Source organism: Perognathus longimembris, chromosome 3, assembly GCF_023159225.1.
Source record: "Perognathus longimembris pacificus isolate PPM17 chromosome 3, ASM2315922v1, whole genome shotgun sequence".
In the NCBI taxonomy this organism is placed as follows: Eukaryota; Metazoa; Chordata; class Mammalia; order Rodentia; family Heteromyidae; genus Perognathus; species Perognathus longimembris.
The window spans coordinates 73683357-73704803 of NC_063163.1; the positions used below are offsets into that span (position 1 = coordinate 73683357).

A 21447-nucleotide genomic window follows, 5' to 3' on the forward strand; every position below is an offset into this window, starting at 1 on the left:
CACACACACACACACACACACACACACACACACACACACGCTCCAGGCCAGCCTGAGCTACATGGCAAAAGCTTGTCTTAAAAAAAAAAAGCCAGATTTTAGTGCCTCGCACTATTATCCTAGATACTCAGGAGGCTGAGATCTAAGAATCGGGGTTTGAAGCCAGCCAGGACAGGAAAGTCCATGAGACTCTTCTCTCCAATGAACCAAAACAGAACAAAACCAAAAACAAAACAAGTGATAGAGTACTAGCCTTGAGTGAAAAAGCTCAGGGACTGCACCCAGGCCCTGATTTCAAGCCCCAGTACCCATGTACACACACACACACACACACACACACCACACACACACCAGGATAATGATTGGGTCTGGCAATTTCTGCATGCCTGGGCCATTCTGCACTTTTCCACACTTGTGCCATCTTCCTAGCTCCACAGATGTTGATGAACATCAATGTGTAGGTACTACAGGACGTGGCCCAGGGAGAGGGTGGGTGAATAGGGCTGGGGTGTTCTTAACTCTGCTGTTCTTGTAAGCCTCTAGGAGGGGGAAGATCAGCTGCTGAGCTGGCCAGCTCTTTTGGTGGGGGGAAATTCTCTACTTGTAGATGTTTTCTGTTAGATTCACCCTCCCACCGAAGGGCCCTGACCCCCTTGAGAAGCATCTGTGCTGGGGCCTTTATAAATCCATGGTTGACCCAGTGTGGTGATAGTGTGGTAGAGTGGGGATCCACGCGTGGCCTGGCTGGGTCCGGGCCAAGTTTGGCTGCGTGGGGGCCAAGCCCCCTTCTCCACCACCCGTGTGCCCACGTGGCCATGTTCTTGGGGCTCACTGTCCATGTACAGCACTGTTCCCGGAGACTGGGTTTCCTTACACTTCGTGCCTTGGGGGGGGGGGGGTCTTTACTTTGGGGAACATGATCGTGGCTCTGCAGATGTGGCTCTGGGCGGTGGGGGATGGGAAGGAGAAGAGAAGAGGGGGACTGGGGTCCCCCCACCCCATCCCCGCGCGCCCCCGGCCCAGGGCCCTGGAAAGGCGCCCTGTCGCTTTAACGGCGTCCCCAGAGCGGCCATGCGGGGCCATTTCTTCCTTTCGATGGCCAGTTCGGGAAGGCGGCCCTGCCCGGCCAGGCGACACCCAGGGCGGCCCCGAGGACGTGGGCGGACACGGCCAGGTCCGAGCGGCCCCCGGCGCCCCTGAACTTGGCCGGTGGCGCCTCCCCAACCGCGTGCCGATTTCCCGGGGCTCCGCCCGCTCGGCGCCCCCAGGAACAAAGCTCGCCGCCGCCCAGGCCGGGGCGCGGGCCTTCGGAGGTCGGAAAGGGGGTCTGGGCGCCGCGATCGCCGCACCCCGCCACCAGGAGCCCCCGGCCCACCCTGCTCCCGGCCGCTCCCAGTACTCGTGGATCCGCGGGGCCCCGTTCCCCGCCGCCAGCCGCGGCCACAATGGAGCCCCCGACCCCGGGCCGCCGGCAGGTGCGCGAGGGGCCCGGCCCCGCCCTGTGCGCCCCCTCCCCGATCCCCGCGATCCCCGAATCCCGGCGCCCCCCGCGCCCCGCGCTCACCTCGGTCCGCGCCGCCGCCGCCGCCGCCGCTCTCCAAAACCCGCCCGGAAAAGCCCCCAGCCCGGCGCCCGCGCGGGAAGCGGCCCCGGGGCTCCGCGCGCCGGGGAGGGGCGGGGGCTCCGGCGCGGGCTCGAACCTGCGGCCGCCATCCGTCCGTCAGAGAACCCGCCGGCCCAGGCGCCCCAGGCCTGCAGCTGGCGCAGCCGGGTCCACGGGGCGCGGCGCCCACGGAGACCCCCGCGGGGCAGCGCGCAGACCGCGGCCCCCAGGAGCCGCTGCACAAAGGCCGCAGCCGGCGCCGGTGAGCCGGGTTCCACCACCCACTCCGGGGTGGGGCGCCCCTGGGCGCGGGCCACTCACTCAGGGAGCCCCGACACCCACCGGGCACCCAGGACTTTTCCCTAGGAAGGAAGTTCCTTGGGGCGCAATAGCACAGCGGTGAGATGCGACCGGAATGGACACAGCACGGCGGGACACCGAAGGCCCCACGCCCGCCCTTGCCCACGCCTGCAAACCCAGCTACCCAGGAAGCTGAAGCTGGAGGATCGCAGTTCGAAGCCAGCCCTGCCTGGCAGGAAAGTCACTGTGACGGTTGTCTCCATTTAACCACCAAAACAAGCCAGAAGTGAAACTGTGGCTCCAGTGGTAGAGGCCAGCCTTGAGCAAAAGCAGCTCAGGGACAGCGCCTAGGCCTTGAGTTCAAGCCCCAGGACTGCGTGCACACAAAAGAGTAGATGTCAAGCTGGGCATGGTGCTCCAAGACTAACCCCAACACTGGAGAGCTAGAGGCAAGGAGGGTCAGCAGGTGGAGTGCAGCCTGCTATGCTGCTAGACATTTGTTTTTAGAATCAAACAAGGGTCTGGGAATGTGGCTTAGTGGTAGTGTGCTCGCCTAGCATGCATCAAGCCCTGGGTTCGATTCCTCAGCACCACATATACAGAAAAAGCGGTAAGTGGCGCTGTGGCTCAAAGTGGCAGAGTGCTAGCCTTGAGCAAAAACTCAGGGACAGTGCTCAGACTCAGAGTTCAAGCCCCAGGACTGGCAAACACACACACAAACACACACACACTCACTAAACAGCTAGGTGCAAGTGGATTACAAGTGTGAGACCTGTCATCCTAACTATTCAGGAGGCTGAGAGTTGAACATTGAGGTTCAAAGCCAGGCTGGGCAGGAAAGTCCAGACTTATCTTCTAACGAACCAGCATAAAGTTGGAAGTGGAGCTGTGGGTCAAGTGGTAGAGCACCAGCCTTGAGGGGAAAAAAAAGCTTAGGGACAGTCCTAGGTGAGCCCCAGGACCAGCTGACACACTCAAAAAAACAGGCTCAACCATTGTGCCCTGCAGTGCTCAGTGTGGATATCCTTTCTTCTCCTTTACTCACATGACCTCCAGTCCTGCCTCAGTCTCCCCTGAACAGGACTCCTTTCCCAACACCCTCTACTTTGAAAACAAGTCCCAGCAACCCCTCCCAAATTAGTGGGGTCTAGGATCATCCATCCGTGGGGTGGGGGAGGGGGCATGGAAAGAATTGGGTGAGCAGACTCCAGGTCTGCTTGCTTGCTTTTCTTGGGGGTGGGGGGTGGGCAGTCCTGGGGCTTGAATTCAGGGCCTGTTTCTGGGCCTTTTTGTGCTCAACTCTACCCCTTGAACCACAGCTCCACTTCTGGTTTTCTGGTGGGTAGAGTTAAGAGTCTTTTGGACTTTTCTGTCTGGGCTGGCTTTGAACCCTGATCCTCAGATCTCAGCCTTGAGTAGCTAGGATAACCGGGGTGAGCTACCAGGGATAGCTGGGGTCTGATGCCTCTGTGTGCCCTGCCTCTGGCCTAATTGGATAAAGAGGGAGAGGTGGTTCTGAAATATGGTTCCTTCATCATCCATCTTGTCCTGGCTAGGCCTCATCTCCTATTCCCTCCTTTAGGGGGACATGGGATGGGAGGCTCCCGAGCTCACATCAGCTGGTAAGCCAATAAAAGCAACATGAAATCCTTTGTACAGATGTTTTAAGAAAGGTCCCAGAGAGGGTCAGCTGTTTGCCCAAGGAAGTACAGCATGAGACTCCCAACCCCAGCCTTTTCCCTCCCTGGTCCTCAGGGGTCTGCTGGTTTCCCTGCTGGCCGAGAGTCCCCTGGCCGCCAGCAGGTGGCAGCAGAGTCTAGCTCCCTCAGAGTCCAGCCTCAGGACCAGGAGCCACAGAAAAGCCATCCCCTCACCAATGCCCCATTTACACACAGTCCCTCTGTGTCTACTTGAGGCCCTCATGCTGCAGTTGCACTATTGATCCAGGAAAGCAGTCTTGCATATTCTTGAAACAGGCACAGATCACTGAGAACAAGGTTCCTGGGTGCCAAACCACCCCGATTTCTCTAGATGTCCCCCTTAAACCAGCACAGGGTGGGAAGGGCAGAAGAAGAAGCTTCGCGCTTGTGATGCCTGGTTGTTGTTTTCTTTTGGGGGGGGGCGTGGGAACTGCAGTCTTAGCCCCATCCTGGGGCCTTTGCCAGGGGTGACTCACAAGGAGCCCGAGGGGGTTGATTCATGCTACCTTTTCCTGATCCTCTCTCGGGGAGATTCCCCACCCTTTGCCAACTCCTGTCCCTTTGTGGATCTCCCTAGGGACCCAAGGCTTGCCTCTGGTGGGTGTGTGAACTGGACACCCCTGTTTCCATCCATGCACAGTCCCTAAGGCAAGGACCCTGGGGAGTTACATCCCAGGCAGGGGGCCTGGGTGGGGCCCAGGACTCAAGTGAGAGTCTTCCTCCTTCCTTCTCTCGCTCCTTCCATCCTCCTCAGGCCAGGCTTCAAGCCTCTGGGGTCTCAGGGCCTTTGCACAGTCTGTTCCTTCTACTGGGGGACCTGTCACCTTTGAGTACCTTGTGAAACTTATTATCTCCTGTCTTTCTCATTTTCTTCTTTTTTTCTATTTCTTTTCCTTTTATTTTTTGCCAGTCCTGGGGCTTGAACTCAGGGCCTGGGCGCCGTCCCCAAGCTTCTTTTGCTCAAGGCTAGCACTCTACCACTTGAGCCACAGTGCTACTTTTGGCATTTTCTGATTAGTTTGTTGGACATAAAGAGTATCATGGACTTTCCTGCTGGGGGCGGAGGGCTGGCTTTGAACCTCAATCCTCGTATCTCAGCCTCCTAAGTAGCTAGGATTACAAGCATAAGCCATCGGTGCCCAGCTTTTCAGTTACTTTATTGTCATTATGAGGGTATAGACAGAGAGGTTACAGTTACATAAGTTAGACAGAGTACAATTCTTTTTTTTTTTTTTCTTTTCTGTTAGTCCTAGGGCTTGAACTCAGGACTTGGGTGCTGTCCCTGAGCTCTTTTGCTCAAGGCTAGTGCTCTATCACTTGAGCCATGGCACCACTTCGTTTTCTGGTACTTAATTGGAGATGAGACTCTCACAGACTTTCTTTTGCTTTGTTTTTTGGCCAGTCCTGGGCCTTGGACTCAGGGCCTGAGCACTGTCCCTGGCTTCCTTTTGCTCAAGGCTAGCACTCTGCCTCTTGAGCCACAGCGCCACTTCTGGCCGTTTTCTGTATATGTGGTGCTGGGGAATCGAACCCAGGGCCTCATGTATACGAGGCAAGCTCTCTTGTCATTAGGCCATATCCCCAGCCCCTCTCACAGACTTTCTTGTCCAGGCTAGCTTTAAACTGTGATCCTCATATCCTAGCCTCTGAGTAGCTAAGATTAGAGGTGTGCTGCCTGAAATTTTTGCTTTTTATTTTTGGAAGTACTGGTTTTTCTGTTGCTACCAGGACTTGAACTTGGGGCCTTGAGCTCACAGTTGGCTTTTCCCTCACAAAGCCGGTGTTCTAGGGCTGGGAATATGGTTTAGTGGTAGAGTGCTTGCCTTGCATGCCCTGGGTTCCATTACTCAGCACCACATACACAGAAAAAGCTGGAAGTGGCGCTATGGCGCAAGAGGTAGAGTGCTAGCCTTGAGCAAAAGGAAGCTAGGGACAGTGCTCAGGCCCTGAGTTCAAGCCCCAGGACTGGGAAAAACCAAACCAAACAAACAAAAAAAAACACCAAACCAAAAAAGCTGGTATTCTACATTTGAGGCACAGCTCCACTTTCATCTTTTTTGGTGGATCACTTTAGAGTCTCATGGACTTTCATGCCTGGGGCTGGTTTCAACCCGTAATCCTCAGATCTCAGCCTCTTGAGTCGCTGGGATTACTGGGGTGAGCCATGAACTCCTTTTAATAATAGGGTATGCGAATTGTCTCAAGGCTTTTGAAAAAAAATTCTTTTTTTGGTAATGTGCAGATCGGGCCTGTGAAGTTGGGAGCAGGCTCCTGTGTGGCCCAGGGGGGCAGAAAAGCTGGGGACCCAATTGCCCGTCACATGCCCCTAAGACTCACATTTTCTGTGGGATATGGTGAGTTTGGAGGCTCCCCTCTTCCCTCTGCCCTACCCCAAAGCTGGATTCTAAGCCCCTGGACCAGCCCACACCCGTCCCCACCCCCAGCCTGACTCAGTTTGCCCACAGGGGCCCTGTGCTTGTGACGCCCTCCAAGCGACTCCCTGGGGACCCCTGGAGACTTTGCAGACATGGCGGAAGCAGGCTGGCGCCGCCATGCCCAAGCCCAGGCCCAGCTCCAGGGGCCTCGCAGCCCACCCCAGAGCCGGCCTGGGGGCTGGGCAGGGCCGGGAGGGGCAAGCCTTCTCAAAGGGCCTTTGTGGGAGCCGCTGGAGAAGGGGGGAGCCGCGGGGGACCCCACCCTGCCCAGTGACTCATACCCCATTGCTGGGTGGTGACTCACGGTGGGGGGAGGGGTACGCCGCCCTGGAGCAGGTGCTGCCAGCTTCGGGGCCCCTGGCGCCCAAGTAGCCCAGGAGAGGACCCACTTCGGACCTGCCCACCTTTCCTCTGGGCTTGTCCCTGGGGGGGAGGGGGGGAGCAGGCAGCATTTAGGGGTGCGGAGATGCGCTGGGCCTTGTTGGGCTCTTGGCTTAGCTCATGGGCTCCTGAACCGCTGCAGGCGTGGAGAGTTCTTGCTGCACCCCTTTCGCAGATGGTGAAAGCTGAACCCCTGGGGCGCACAGCCTGCATCCCAGCTACTCAGGAGGCTGAGATCTGAGGATGGCGGTTCCAAGCCAGCCCAGGCCCGAAGCGCCAGTAACCATCAAAAAGCCCAAATTGGCGCTGTGGCTCAAGTGGTAGAGTGCCAGCCTAGAGAAGAAGAATAAAGAGCTCAGGGCCAGCGCCCAGGCCCGGGGTCCAAACCCCAGGACAGACACCCACAAAATAGCCCAGATGGGGAGACTTGGAGCTCAGTGAGGATTTGGGGGTGCTGGGCACCGAATGTCAGCATGGTCTGGGTTATTATACACCGCACCCGTAGGGTGATGCAGGCATCCTGTCCTGATGTCTTGTATGGATGGGTAAACTGAGGCACGAGCCTTTAAACCACGAACTAGGAGGAGCTGGGCTGGGATTGGAGGCGGACCCGGATCCCCGGCCGGGGTGTCCCTGTCGCTGTCGCCGCCGCCGCCGCCGCTGCCGCCGCCGCCTCCGAGGCCGGGCCGGGCCAGGCCGCCAGCCAGCCAGCCTGCCGGGCACCGCGCCCGCCCGCCCACATCACGCTGTGGTGAGTCACCGTGCCGGCCACGCCCCCACCAACAAACAGCGTGTTGCCAGGCAACAGCTGGCCCGCCCCGCCCCGGCGGCCCGGGGTTCGAGTCTTCAGCAGCACTGGGAACTCCCTAGGGTTCCCCGACAATGATTTTCCCCAGATTCGGGGTTCAGGTCCTCCTGGTGAGCACATGGGGGGGGGCAGGGAGGGGACAACTGGGTTCCCATCCAGACCCTGGATCCGCCCCTCCCGGGTGGGCTCCAGGCCCAGATGGCCCAGCCTGGGATCACAGACCCAGAAGCAGACAGCTTGGGGGACGGATTCCGGCGACCCAAGGCCAAGGGCTTCAGTCTTTTTCTTTGTGTGGTCCTGGGACCTGAACTCATTACTCAAGGCCGGCACTCCACCACTTGTGCCACGGCTCCGCTTTTGGCCTTTTGATAGTTCTTTGGAGAGGACAGTCTCACACTTTCCTGCTCCATCTGGCCTGGAACCGCGATCTGAGATCCTCAGGTCGCAACCTTCCTAACTAGGGTGACAGATTTGAGCCTTGGGTAACAGAAAATTGTTTTCGAGATTCCCCTCCCCCAAAGCAGCTAGCATTTAATGACTACCAAAGACGACTTCTGTTTGTAGGCATTCCCATTTTCTAGATTGGGAAATGGAGTCAGCATCCTTTACCAGAGGAGGGTGAGCCCAAGAGGGGCTGGGGGGAGGGCAACCGGAGTGGCTGTACTTGTGGCAGTGAGGGTTATTTGGCACTTGGTAGGATGTACAAACAGTGGGTGATGGTGTGTAGTGGGTTTCTTGGAGGACTGTGTTCAAAATCAGGTGACTGTTCCAAGGCCGGAGTCAGCCGACCTCACTCCCTCCGACCTCACTCCTGCTAGCTTGGCTTCTAATAGGAGGGGACAAGCAGTCTTGAGAAGTGACTGCCTTTATACCATTTAAGAAATGTTAGCTTGGATGCAGTAGTACCTGCCTGTAATCCCAGCATCTGGGAGGCTGAGACAGGAGGATAGAGAGTTTGAGACCAGACTCACTGGCTATGCAGAAGTAGGAAGGTGTTGGGATGCTCATGAGTTTCTAGGGGTGTGGGAAGGCAGGCCCACAGAGGCTGAGATCTGGAGGGTCATGGTTCAACGCAAGCCTGGGCAGGAAAGTCTGTGAGATTCTTATGTCCAGTGAACCATCAAAAAGCCAGAAGTGGTGCTGTGGCACATATGGTAAAACATCAGCCCGGTGCTCAAAATTGGAGGGAGCCAGTCCCAGATTTGACAAATATAAAACAGATTACTATCCAGTTCAAGTTCAGTTTCAGAGACAGAATGAGTAATAAACTGTGGGCTAAGAAATTACCTGGGCCATAAACTAAAAAGACTCACTGGCTTCTTTTTGCTCAAGGCTAGCACTCTACCACTTGGGCCACAGAGCCACTTCTGGCTTTTTCTATATATGTGGTGCTGAGGAATTGGACCCAGGGCTTCATGTATGCAAGGCAAGCACTCCACCACTAAACCACATTCCCAGCCCCATGGATTTCTTCTGCATTGGTCAGGTCTTTGCACATGCCAAGCTTAGCCCAGCAACCATGGACGCTGTCTGCACCCCTTTTACAGGGTTGCCCCTGGGACATTTTCACTCCCATTCCTGGTAGCCTGGGTTAGGGTCTTCCTAATGTGATTCATTCCCCAGGACCCAAGTGTAGCCAAATGCTCGTTGTTTAACCTCCCCCACTCCGTGCACCCCTCTTCCCAGGACATTGACGTGGGTAGTAGGGCGCCCCAGGAGGCGGCCTGGAGTGGTGGGGGCTCCTCTTCTAGGCCCGACTTGGGACCCGGACCGGGACGATCCGGCGTCTGGGAGCGGAGGCAGGGGGAGGGGAGGGCTATTTTTACCTCCTTCCAGGCAGCTGGGGCGACAGGAAGTGAGCGCACAGCCCTCCAGATGTGGGAGCCAGGCAGCTGGGCGCAGCCACAGCTGGATGAGCGGCTGGTCGGGGGCGGGGTGGGGTGGGTAGAGGGGTAGATCTCCCTTAGGCCTCTGGGCTCTCCCTGCAGAGCCCCCCAGTGACCCCATCCCTGCACTCCGCTCAGTGGCTCTGCGCCTCTCTGCGCGCGCGCTATGGGGTCCCGAGTCGGGGTGTGGGGGGAGACCACGCTCTTCCCCCCCTCCGCAGGACTCCCTCGATTCTGGCAGACTGGGGTGGGGCAGGGGGTGTCAAGGCAGACGGGCCCCGGCCGGCCCCGCCAGCCACCACCATTGTTTACACGTCGGCGGCCTCCTTGGAAACTTAACCCGCCCGCGGTAATTTTATTTGGGAACTTCGGCCGGTTGCCATAGCAACCCCCAGTGACGTCAGAGGGGCTGGGGCCCGAAATCCCCGAGAAAGTGGGGGGTGGGCGGACGAATAAGGGAGACCCTCTCCCTCCAAAAATGGGTTTCACCTTAACCCTGCGCGTGCCGGGCCCGGAGGGGAGGGGACACCGCGGCGCCCAGCGCCCTGCCCTCCGACCCCCGGCCCGGCGTCGCCCGCCCCGCCACCCGCCCTGCGCCGGGCTCCTGGCCCGGGGGCAGCTCGGGTGGGAGCCCCTGGGCAATTCGAGGGACCCCTAGGAAGCAGAAGTGGCCGAGTCCGGCTGGTGACCCCCGGCCCGGGTTTGGGGCGGCTGAGTAGAAGGCGGCTGCCAAGACCCGGGCCGCCACGTCCCGCCCTTCCCCGGATGTGGGCGTGGCCCGCACTTGGCTCGGCGAGGGAGAGGCAGGGTGGGATCCGCGCGGGCCGGACGCAGCCGGTCCCCACGGCGACGCGAGGTCTGGCTTTGATTGGCTGGATAATCGGGGCGAGGCCTTCAGGGGCGTGGCCTCTATTAGAGGGGCGTGGCCTCCTGACCGCCGTGACGCCAGCTTCCTCCGCGGGCCTGTGGTGTCTCTGTGTTCCCCGTTGCCATGGTACCCGGCAGGCGCAGCAGGATGACCCGTGGGGCGCCCTAGCCGGCCGGCCTAGACGGTATGGGGTGGGGTGGGGTCCTCTCCAGAACCAGCCCCCCTACTGGTCCACCGGTGTGTGTGCTTCTCCAAATCCGGCCAAATGCACGTGTTCAGCCCTAATTCACAGATAGAGAAACTGAGGCCGGAGAGGTGCAGCTGCTTGGGCAACGGATGCCCAGCTACGAAGTTGAGGGAGGGAAGGAGGGGGCAAGGATTTGAACTTTTTCTTCCTCCTGGCTCCTATAGAACGGGCTCATGCATTTTTTCCATTATAGTGCTTTTTAAAAACAATTATATCCTTATTAAAGTGATGTACAGAGAAGTGACCGTTTCATAAGTCAGGTGATGAGTACATTTCTCTGTGGACAATGTCACCCCTTCACTTTTCCCCACTTTCCCCCTCTTGTCCCTGCCCACAAGTTGCACAGTTCCTTTTCCAGTGTCTACTGCATAGCACTTGTTTACCCATCCTCAATTTCTTTTTTTTTTGGCCAGTCCTGGGCCTTGAACTCAGGGCCTGAGCACTGTCCCTGGCTTCTTCTTGCTCAAGGCTAGCACTCTGCCACTTGAGCCACAGCGCCACTTCTGGCCGTTTTCTGTATATGTGGTGCTGGGGAATCGAACCCAGGGCCTCATGTATACGAGGCAAGCACTCTTGCCACTAGGCCATATCCCCAGCCCCCCCATCCTCCATTTCTGCGACCCCATAGAAAGACAACACACACACGCACACACACACCATCACTAACAACAAAAATAGAATGTTTTACTTATTTTTTGTTCTTTTTTGGCCAGTCCTGGGGCTTGGACTCAGGGCCTGAGCACTGTCCCTGGCTTCTTCTTGCTCAAGGCTAGCACTCTGCCACTTGAGCCACAGCGCCACTTCTGGCCATTTTCTGTATATGTGGTGCTGGGGAATCGAACCCAGGGCCTCATGTATACAAGGCAAGCACTCTTTCCACTAGGCCATATCCCCAGCCCCTGTTCTTTTTTTCTTTACCTTTGTTATTTTTATTTTTATTATTTTGCTTCATTTTGTTGAGAAGTAGTAGGGATTGAACCCAGAGACACCAGTATACTAGACAAGTATTCAAAAAGCCTTCAGCTTGTTGCCTTATATTTTAAGCCAGAGTCTTTCCCCAGGATTGTCTTGAACTTGAGATCCTCCTGCCATTTCCTCTCCAGAGTAGCTGGAAGGACAGGCCTGTAGAACCAATGTTCACCTTTCATCCTGTTTTATAATACTCAGGCCCTTTGGTGCCTCAGGACCCTTGTACTAAGATGTTCCCTTTCCTCTGGGAATCTCTACTCTCAGGTTTCTGCTTGACTTTGCCTTCAGTTCCTAAAGCATTACTTCCCATCCTATGCTGGTGACTCACGCCTGTAATCCCAGCTACTCAGGGGTTTGAGATCTGAGGATGGAGCTTTGAAGTTAGCTGGGGCAGGAAAAGAGTCCATGGAAAAAGCCAAGCTAGAGCTCGAGGTCCTGAGTTCAAGCTCCAGGACCTTCACCCACCCATAAAATCTTGCCTCTTGTTTTTTTTGGGAGGGGCTTTCCTGATTTACCTCCACCCCAGATCTCCCCCAATCCCATACACCGCCTGGCTTGACTTTTTCCACTCAAAGCTGGAGCTCTACCCCTTGAGCCAGAGCTCCACTTCCAGCTTTGTGCTGGTTAATTGTAGAGAAGACTGATGGATGTACCTGCCCCAGCTGGCTACAAACCCCGATCCTCAGATCTCAGCCTCTTGAGTAGTTGGGATTATAGGTATGAGCCATGGGCATTGGGCTCACACTGTATATTTTAACTTGTACATGGTGCCCCCTTGGTCACCTGACCTCTCCTTCATTCCCTTCTCCCTCCCTGTCATAAGCAAAACAATGGACAGGTGAGTTTTGTGAGCTCCAATCCCATTAGCGAGTGGCTGTCCCCAGGTGTCTGAGAGACAGCTTGGGACTGCAGCACATGGGGATCAATATCAAGAGACCCAGCTAGAGGGCTGGGATCTCTGAGGGGTCCCTCTAAGCTTGGCCTGGGGGTGCTAAGGGCGCTGGGGTGGTTTGAGCCCTGGGGGAGCATAAGGACACACTGGATCAGAAACTGTGAGAGAGTTCCCTTCACCCGCCCCCAGCCCCCAAATTTAAACTTTTCATGAATGGTGTCCTTGGTTGTCTGATTCTGGGGGTTCAGGGGAGAATTTTAAGGGAGCTGTGTGGACAGAAATCAGCATGACATTTATGCTTTGATGATGATTATTTTTTTTATGCCGGTCCTGGGGCTTGAACTCAAGGCTTGGACGCTGCCCCTGAGCTCAAGGTTACTGCTGTATCACTTGAGCCACGGCCCCACATTTTGGGTGGTTAACTGGAAATGAGAGTCTCATGAACTTTCCTTGCCCAGGCTGGCCTCCAACTTTGATCCTTAGAACTCAGCCTCCTGAGCTGCTGAGATTACAGACTGGAGCCATGGCGGGCGACCGGCCCGGGGATCATTTTCTCCTGTAGGGAGACCGGGAGACCCCCCCCCCCCCCACTCCAGACCCTCCTGAGGGAACTCATTCTCATTTCAAACTCCTCAGGAGGCCATGTGGCAGGCCCAGGCTCTCTGCTTCCGGCCCCGCCCTGAATTGGGGAATTCTGTGCCACCCCAAATCCTCCCCCAGGGCCCCGCGGGCGGGCAGCTCTGCCCCCTCCTGCTCCAACTTGCCGGGTCCTGTTGCTGGGGCCAGTCTGAGTCCTGGGCCCCATGGGGAAGAGAACTGGGGGGGGGGGGTTCCCCAGCCGGGGATCCAGGCATGGCAGTCAGAGCTTGTGTCCTTCCAGTCTCTCCTTAATCCCAAGACCCAAACTGGGAGACTCAGAATAGAGGGTTAATATGACACACAGGGGCGCAGCCTGTGCCTCCTGCCTGGCATATTTCTGGGTGATCCCCTCCCCTGCATTACTGCCCCCCACATGGTACTACTTTAAAATGTAGGGAAAAACAAACCGTGTGGTCCAGAGGGCTTAGGACCCCCTCCCCACCGTGGCATGGCTGTGGTTCTAGGGGTGTCTGGGGTGTGTGTATCTGTGGACCTTTGTCCCCTCCTGAAGCCCGACGTGGGGGGGGGGGGCTGGCCCGGCCACGCGGCCCCCTGCCCGCCCTCGTGTGCTGGGTTTTGTTCCCGTGCCGCCCCCCCCCATCCGCCTACCTGGGCACCGGGCCAGTCCCCCCCCCCCCCCCAGCAGAGCCCTGTCTTGGGGAACAATACCCCTCCGTGTTCCTCCCGGTGGAGAGGAGGCTGGAGGCTGGAGGCTGAGCGCCCAGCACAGAGGAAAGGAGAGGTCCTGGAAAGGCAGGGGGGGATTCTGGGGTCCCCAACAGCTCCTGCGGGGGGGGGGCAAAAGGGGTAGCAGGAAGCTGGGGAACCAGACCCGCCTCCCCCACCCCCCACCACCTTGCTCGGAGTCAACGAGCCTTCCTCTCTTCTCCAGGCAGCAGCCGCCGAGGCCCGGGTGGGATAAGAGGAGGGACTTCCTCCGGGAAAGTTCAAGTTCAAGGGCGGCGGGAGACTCTGAGAACCCCGCGCCTCGGGCGCTGGGGGTGGGGGACACGGAGGAAAGCGCAACTTGGGCCTAAAGTTGGAGGCGGGACAGACTTGCGGGACCAGGGCGGAGACCGTGGGGGCGGACGGCGGCGGGGGGCCGGGCCGGCGGCGCCCCGCCCCGCCCCGCCCCGCCCCTGCCCGGCCCGCCCGGCCGTGGGTGTGGGGGGGCACCAGGCGGCTTTAAAAGCGATCCGGGCCCACGGCGGGGCAGAGCGCGGGGCGGACGCGCCGGCGGCGGCGGCGGGCGGGGCGCGCGGCACCCCGGTAAGTGGGGGCCCCGGGGGGCGCGGGGGGCCCGGGAGGGGGGCCGCGAGCCGGGCAGGCAGGCGGCGCCTGGCCGGCGGCAGCTTCCCCTCGTGGGCGGAGGGGGGGCGCACCCCGGAGGGTGTTCCCCCAGTTCCTGGTCGCCCCGAGTTCCTGGGGAAGTGGAGGTGCCCGCATCTGATGATGGAGGCGGTGGCAGAGTCCTGGGGCGCACAGCCGGGACCCCAACATTCCCCTGAACCTACTCCAGGGTACCCCTAAAATCGTCCTTGCTAGAGCTGGGGGGGCTGAAGGATCCATGGCCTTGGACTTGGGGAGCGGGAGGGGGGGCGTCAGCCCCCAGGGTGCCAACTGCCTGGGCTTTGGCTTGGGTATCTGGGGAGGGGGCTCCGGAGGAGTGAGGGGGAGCCGTGGCTCCAGTTCTTGCCCTGCACCCTGGTGAGGCCTCCGAGGGGGAGGCCCTGGCCGGGCCCACCTCCACCCGGCTCCCCTCCTCTCCCTTCCTGGCCTGGAGGAGCAGGGATCAGGAAGGTATTGATCAAGGTCGCTTAGAATGGCAGAGGGGGGCGCGAAGTTTGGAGGAGTTGAGTCCTCCACTTGAGAAGTTTGGGTATGGGGGGGGCAGAGGGAACCTCAATGTGTTTTGCCCATTTTCTTATTTATTTATTTATTTTTTGTCTTAGCCCCAGACTAACTTCTTATGACAGGGCTAAACGTGCCTCCTCCCAACCCCCCAGCCGTCCCCACCCTGCCCGTGCCATGGTCGTCTTTGAGCCAGTGGCTGCGGGATCCCTGTGCCCCCGGGGCTGGTGGGCAGTGCCCAGCAGGTGCCCGGCTGAAGGCCCGTGAGGGGCGCGCCCTGGCCGCTGTCCCCGGCGCCCCACGCGGGCACGTGTGCGCCCTCGCCGCCCTGGTGTTTGGGGAGGGGGCCGCGAAGCGTTCGGCGGGCTGCACCTGGGACTGGGATCCCCGATCATAGAGGCGAGCCACCCCTGTTGGCCTGCAGGGGCAGGGGGGCCCTAAAATAGCTGAGGGCCTGGCCCTAGGCTGGCACGCAGAGCCAGGGCGGGACAGGGCGTGCCCGTGGGTCAGGCCTGTCTGTGCTGGCCCGCCTCAGCGCCGCAGATTCCTGCCCGGCAGAACCACAGCGAGGGGAGGCGAGGGGACCCCGGGCTGTGCCCACCGTGCCCACCCCACACCCATCCCACGCCCGAGGCAAATGGAGGCCACTTGTCCCTTCCAGCTATGGGACAGGCCCTTCCATCCAGCCGTCCACTTTACTGGGGTGACTGCTCTCCGTGGACCCATGGGGGATCGGGGAGACTGCCCCCTGATTTAGGCCGCATGGTATCCTATATGGGCTCCTTCAAGCCCTTCTTTGGGATTTTGAGGGGTTCCTTTTGCCAGGATACTAGGCTGGCTTTTCTTTACATCAGTGGTGTTTGTTGGCCCAGCACTGAGGCCCTCCTGCCTCAGTTTCCCCATCTGTACACAGGGAACAATGGAGCTGCTTCCTCTTCCTCCTAGGACTTCAACATTAGATTTTTTTAAATGTATTTTTTTGGGGGGACTTTCTGGTCTTGCGCTCCCCTGCTGTGGGGTGTCCTGGAGATGGCCCGGCCTGTGTGGGCGTGGGTGAGACCTGCCGGGCTGGGCACGGCTGAGTCACCCTCGGCAGCGCCTGGCCCCGCGGTGATGGGCCGGCGCCACCCTGGGTGTGGCTGCCCGCTGGGGTCCGGGCCAGGCCGGGCAGCGCAGTGCCTGCCTCCCCTTCGTCCAGGACGCAGGGCGTGGGTGAGGGTGTCAGGGAAGGAGGGGCTTCAAGGACCCCCCTGGGTTCATGTTCCCCAGTTACCATCCGGGACTTGGGGGGGTGTCACCCATACTTCCAGAACACCTGAGGAGAGGTGTGGGAATTGTGGAAGGGTTCTCAGAGGATTAACCTCATCAAAGCTGGCGGCTCCCTCAACGCCAAGCCAGGACTTGCAGAGAGACCTGTGGCGCAGACATTGGGGCACCCCTGTGTAGTGGGGCTCCAGTTGGTGGGTGGAGGGGTGAGGAGGTGGGGCGCTGGCTGGGGTGCAGGCAGCCTGGACGTGGCTTTGGTGGATCCCTATTTATAACAAGTGATTCAAGCCTGCAGCCAGTCATTTCTTCCAGCCCCGGGGCTCCCCCCACCTGGGTGCCGTGGGGGCCCCTGTCACCGCTGCGGGGCGGCCGGGGTGGGGCGCCTGTGAAATGTCCTCCATTAAGCAGAGCTGCCGTGACAGGCCAGGCCGCGGGCGGGGCAGCAGCCCGGGGCATTTTCCCATCCCAGTGTAATGAACTTGGGGGGTGTCTGGGAAAGGAGGGGTCCCCCTGGTGGGGAGCTGCCCCCATCCTCTCTGGGGTATTTTCACCCTAGGGATGGTCGTGTGCCCACCGTGCCCCGGGAAGAGGGGGCAGCGTCTCCTCCATGGGGCACCCCAAGTTGGTGCCTGCGGGGCTGAGCAGGGCCTTGGCCCAGCCCTGGGCTCCGGGCTGGGGAAACCCCACAGGAAACGGGCCTGGCCAAATGGCCGCCCTTCCCGTCCCAGGGCCTGGGACACAAATGTGCTAGCTCACTTCCGGGGGCAGCAGGACGCCTGGCTGCCCACCGGGAAGAGCTCGGCCCCAGTGGGGCCCAGCTCTTCCTGGTGGGCACCCCCAGACCCCAAGGAGCCAGGGCTGGGCTGGAGCTTGAAGCAGACAGGAAGGGGTGGAAGGTGAGGGACACATGAGGACTTTTTTTTTAATGCCAGTTTGGGGGCTTGAACTCAGGGCCTGCGTGTTGCCCCTGAGGTGTTTTTTTTGTTTTTGTTTTTGTTTTTTTGTGCTCAGAGTTGGTACTCTATCACTTGAGCCACAGCTCCGCTTCCTGCTTTGTGGTGCTTATTGGAAATAGGAGTCTCAGAGACTTTTCTACTCTGGCTGGCATTACAGGTGTGAGCACCAGCATCTGGCTCAGGACATCTCTATTTCCCACTGGTGCGGCCACCTCGAAATGGGTGCTAGGGTCCCACCAGTGTGTGTGTGTGTGTGTGTGTGTGTGTGTGTGTGTGTGTGTGTGTGTGAACCTCGTCTCCATTGTCCTGCACAGTTTCTGCAGCAGATGCAATGTTCTAAACCATTCCACGTGGCACCGGCAGGGCTGCGCCACCAGCTACTTACGAATAGAGACGGGCTGTCACTGCTTTGTGGATGGGGAAATTGAGGCTCAGAGACGTTGAACAGTGGCTTGGCCAGTGTCACCCAGCAAGGATGCCACTGAGCTGTCCAGGGGAGGGGCTTTCAATTGGGAATGGGTTTATTCAGATCTGGCTTGTCCTAAGCCCAGGGCTCTAGTGAGAGCACCTACCACAGAGAGTGACATTGAGACTGTGTGGTTTCAGGGGACCCTCACCCCTGAACTCAGTTTACTGTCTCCTGCTGCCATGAACAAAATTATTGTCATTATTATTTGGTGATGTTGGGGAAGAATCAGGAACTAGCGTATATAAGGCAAACATTTTCTTTTTTTTTTTTTTTTTTGCCAGTCCTGGGCCTTGGACTCAGGGCCTGAGTGCTGTCCCTGGCTTCCTTTTGCTCAAGGCTAGCACTCTGCCACTTGAGCCACAGCGCCACTTCTGGTCGTTTTTTATATATGTGGTGCTGGGGAATCGAACCCAGGGCTTCATGTATACGTACGAGGCAAGCACTCTTGCCACTAGGCCATATTCCCAGCCCCAAACATTTTCTTTCTTTCTTTCTTTTTTTTTTTTGGCCAGTCCTGGGGCTTGGACTCAGGGCCTGAGCACTGTCCCTGGCTTCTTTTTGCTCAAGGCCAGCACTCTGCCACTTGAGCCACAGCGCCCCTTCTGGTTTTTTTTTTTTTTTTTTTTTGTCAGTCATGGGTCTTTCTTTTTTTTCCTTTTTTCTTTTGCCCGTCCTGGGCCTTGAACTCAGGGCCTGAGCACTGTCCCTGGCTTCTTTTTTGCTCAAGGCTAGCACTCTGCCACTTGAGCCACAGCACCACTTCTGGCCACTTTCTATATATGTGGTGCTGAGGAATCGAACCCAGGGCTTCATGTATACAAGGCAAGCACTCTTGCCACTAGGCCATATTCCCAGCCCCAGTCATGGCTCTTGAACTCATGGCCTGGGCACTGTCCCTGAGCTCTTTTGCTCAAGGATAGCACTCTGCCACTTGAGCCACAGAGCCACTTCAGGTTTTTTTCATGAGGACTTTTCTGCATTGGCTAGCTTCAAGCCGTGATCCTCACATCTCAGCCTCCTGAGTAGCTGGGATTACAGGTGTGAGCCACTGGTGCCTGGCCACGAGGTAGCTGTTTGACCTCTGAGCTCTATCTCCAGTCCTGTGAAATTCTTTTATTGAGATTTTTTTTCTCTTGAGTCAAAGGAACCCCAGGCTGGGTCTCAAATTCACAACCCTCCCACCCTTGAGTATTGGGAGCTTAGGCTTGAGCCACCATGTGAAGCTTCTGGGCCTTGAACTCAGGGTCTGAGCACTGTCCCTGGCTTCTTTTTGCTCAAGGCTAGCACTCTGCCACTTGAGCCACAATGCCACTTCTGGCTTTTTTCTGTTCATGTGGTGCTGAGGAATTGAACCCAGGGCTTCATGCATGGTAGGCAAGCACTCTACCACTAAGACACATTCCCAGCAGGGCCCCGTCCCTGAGCTTTTAAGCAAAAGGCTGACGAGCTACACTTCCAGTCCAGTTAATTTTTTGTTTTTGCTGGTCCTGGGGCTTGATTCAGGACTGGGGCCCTATTCCCTGAGCCTTTTTGTGCTCAAGGTTGGCACTCTACCACTTGAGCCACAGCACCACCTCTGGCTGTTTTCTATATATGTGATGCTGAGGAATCGAACCCAGGGCTTCATGTATACGAGGCAAGTACTCTTGCCACTAGGCCACATTCCCAGCCCCTTTCTGGGTAGTTTATTAGAGGTAAGAGTCTCAGGAACTTTCCTTCTCAGGCTGCCTTTGAACCACCATCCTCAGATCCTGAGTAGCTAGGATTATAGGCGTGAGCCACGGGCACTTGGCTTTTTAATTTTTTAATTGGTATTATAAGGGTGATATACAGAGGGGTTACATAAGTCAGATAAAGAATACTTTTTTTTTTTTTTTGGTCATGAGGCTTGAACTCTGGGCCTGGGCGCTGTCCCTGAGCTCTTCAGCTCAAGGCTGGCTCTCTACCACTTTGAGCCACAGTGCCACTTCCAGTTTTCCAGTGGTTCATTGGCGATAAGAGTCTCAGGAACTTTTCTAACTTTCCTGCCTGGGCTAGATTTGAACCTTGATCTTCAGATCTCAGCCTCCTGAGTAGCTGGGATTACAGGTGTGAGCTTCCAGTGCCTGGCAAGAGAACATGCATTTCTTTTTGGACTTGTCACCCCTTCCCTTGTTCTCTCCATTTTTCCCCTCCATCCCCACCCACACACAGGTTGTGTAGTTCATTTTCTACACAGTGTCTGGTGAGTGCCACCACTACATTTGGTCACCCTTTTTCCCTCCATTTCTGCGCCTCCCCTTACCTCCTCACCCTCCAAAAAAGACAGATAAGCCCATCTGGTTAATTTTTGTGGGTTCATCAGACCTAAGAATCTCATGGCCTTTTCTGCCTGGCTGGCTTTGGCTCTTGAGCCTCACGTCTCAGCCTCCTGAGTAGCTAGGGTTACAGGCAGGTGCCATGGTGCTGGGCTGAACTTGATGGGTTTTGCAGATGGGGTACTTGTACAGTGGATGCTTGAACTTCACACGGCTCTTGTGGTCTGCCTGCCTGGGCTCTGCCGAGGGGTGGACTGGCCACGGCAGAGACCGCCACGGCCTGGGCCGGAGGAGGTCCTGGTGATTTCCTCCTGCCCTTCAGGGTTTTAGGAAGTGAGGCCAGCTGGGGTGATATCACTTCCTCCCCGCCCGCCGCCTCCCCTGGCTTCCTCTCCCTGTGGCCCCAGTTGGCCTGCCCAGGGCGCAGGGCTGGGAGTGGAGGATATGAGGGTGGAGGATGGGAGGAATGATGAGATGGCTGGAAACGGGCTCCGGGAGCCTCTGCAGCCTTTTTTGGCCTAAAAGGGCTCCTGGAGGTGCTGGGGGTGGGAGCCAGGGCCTTGCACTTGCCAGGCACGCGCTCTAGCACACCGTCCTGGCCCATGAAATCCTTGTGTTTTTGGGGGGGTGGGGTGGGGCACCTCTGCCTCTCTGAGGGTGAGGCTGAGGCTCTCTCTGGGGTTCAGGGATCTTCCTGCTTAAGAGAACGCTTTCTTCCTTTCTTTTTTGGTGCTGGTCTTGGGACTTGAACTCAGAGCCTGGGTGCTGTATCCTGTGCTCTCTTTTTACTCAAGGGTGGTGTTCTACCACTTGAGCCACAGCTCTTCTTCCAGCTTTTTGGTGGTTCATTGGAGATAAGAGTCTCAGGGGCTTTCCTGCCTAGGCTGGCTTTGAGCACGATCTCAGATCTCAGCTTCCCTGAGGAGCTGGGATGACCAGTGTGAGCCTCAGGTGACTGGCTTTGAGGCAGCTGTCTTAGCCGACCTCTGAAGATGGCGTTTGGGTGTACCAGATGATGTTCCCACATCTCATCACCTCCTCTGTTTTCTCCTCTCCAGGTGACCACAGTCCAGTGCTACCTGGTATCCCCCCACCTCTGCCCACAGCCCGTGTGCCATGGCCGGCTGGGGTCCCTGGGGATGGGATTTGCTGCTCAGTCACAAATCACATTGCCAGGGATTTCCAACTGACCCTGAGCTTTACCTTCGGGGCCATCGCTGTGGCTGAGATGACCTCAACCCTGAGATTGGGGGGCAGGGAGCCCCCAGCACCCCTCTTTCCACCTTGTGATCTGTGGCTTGAGGAGCAGGGCTTAGCTACTTGTGAGCAGGGTTTATACCACGTGATGTTCACAGTGGCTAAGTTCCGCCCCCCGGCTCCGACCTCCTCCAATGTCTGTCTGCCCTGCTGGCCAGCCTCCCCGGGCTATGCCTCCTGTGCCTACTGAGCTGAAACACAGTTGGTTTGATCGCACTGGCTCAGTTCAGCAGGAACAGGAGTCCAGCCCCCTCGGAGCCTGCAGCCCTCGTCATCGATGGGAGAATGGATGCCAGGAGCTGAGACAGGATCCCCGGAGTCTGGGACTGCAGGAAGGCATGGAACATCTGCATCGGGGAACCCTTCACCCCAAATGGCCACACCTCGAGCTGCGCTGCGGCACACTTGTGGACTGGATGGTTTGGTGTCTGAGGGTGTGCGTTTCCCTAACATTAAAAATAAGCCAGCCAGGCACCTATGGCTCTCGCCTGTCATCCCAGCTACCCTGGAGGCAGAGATCTGAGGATCAGGGTTCAAAGCTGATGTAGGCAGGAAAGTGTGAGTCTCCTATCTTCAATGAACCAGCAAAAAGCCAGAAGTGGAGCTGTGGCTCAAGTGGTAGA

The 21447-nt window shown here is 57.8% G+C and overlaps 1 protein-coding gene across 2 annotated transcripts in view; it reads right to left on the reverse strand.

The window, feature by feature from the left end:
- Window positions 1–4363: 4363 nt before the first annotated feature.
- Window positions 4364–21447, reverse strand: part of Zswim4 (zinc finger SWIM-type containing 4) — a 37861-nt gene continuing 20777 nt past the window's right edge. Inside the window, exons 15-16 of one of the 2 annotated variants that reach the window (XR_007210411.1) lie at window positions 16094–16097; window positions 9193–9203 (exon numbers count right to left, since the gene is read on the reverse strand). The gene's annotated coding sequence lies outside the window, so the exon portion shown is untranslated. Of the gene's footprint in view, window positions 4381–9192; window positions 9204–16093; window positions 16098–21447 lie in introns of those variants that run through there. The other variant, XR_007210410.1, reaches the window with a different exon arrangement.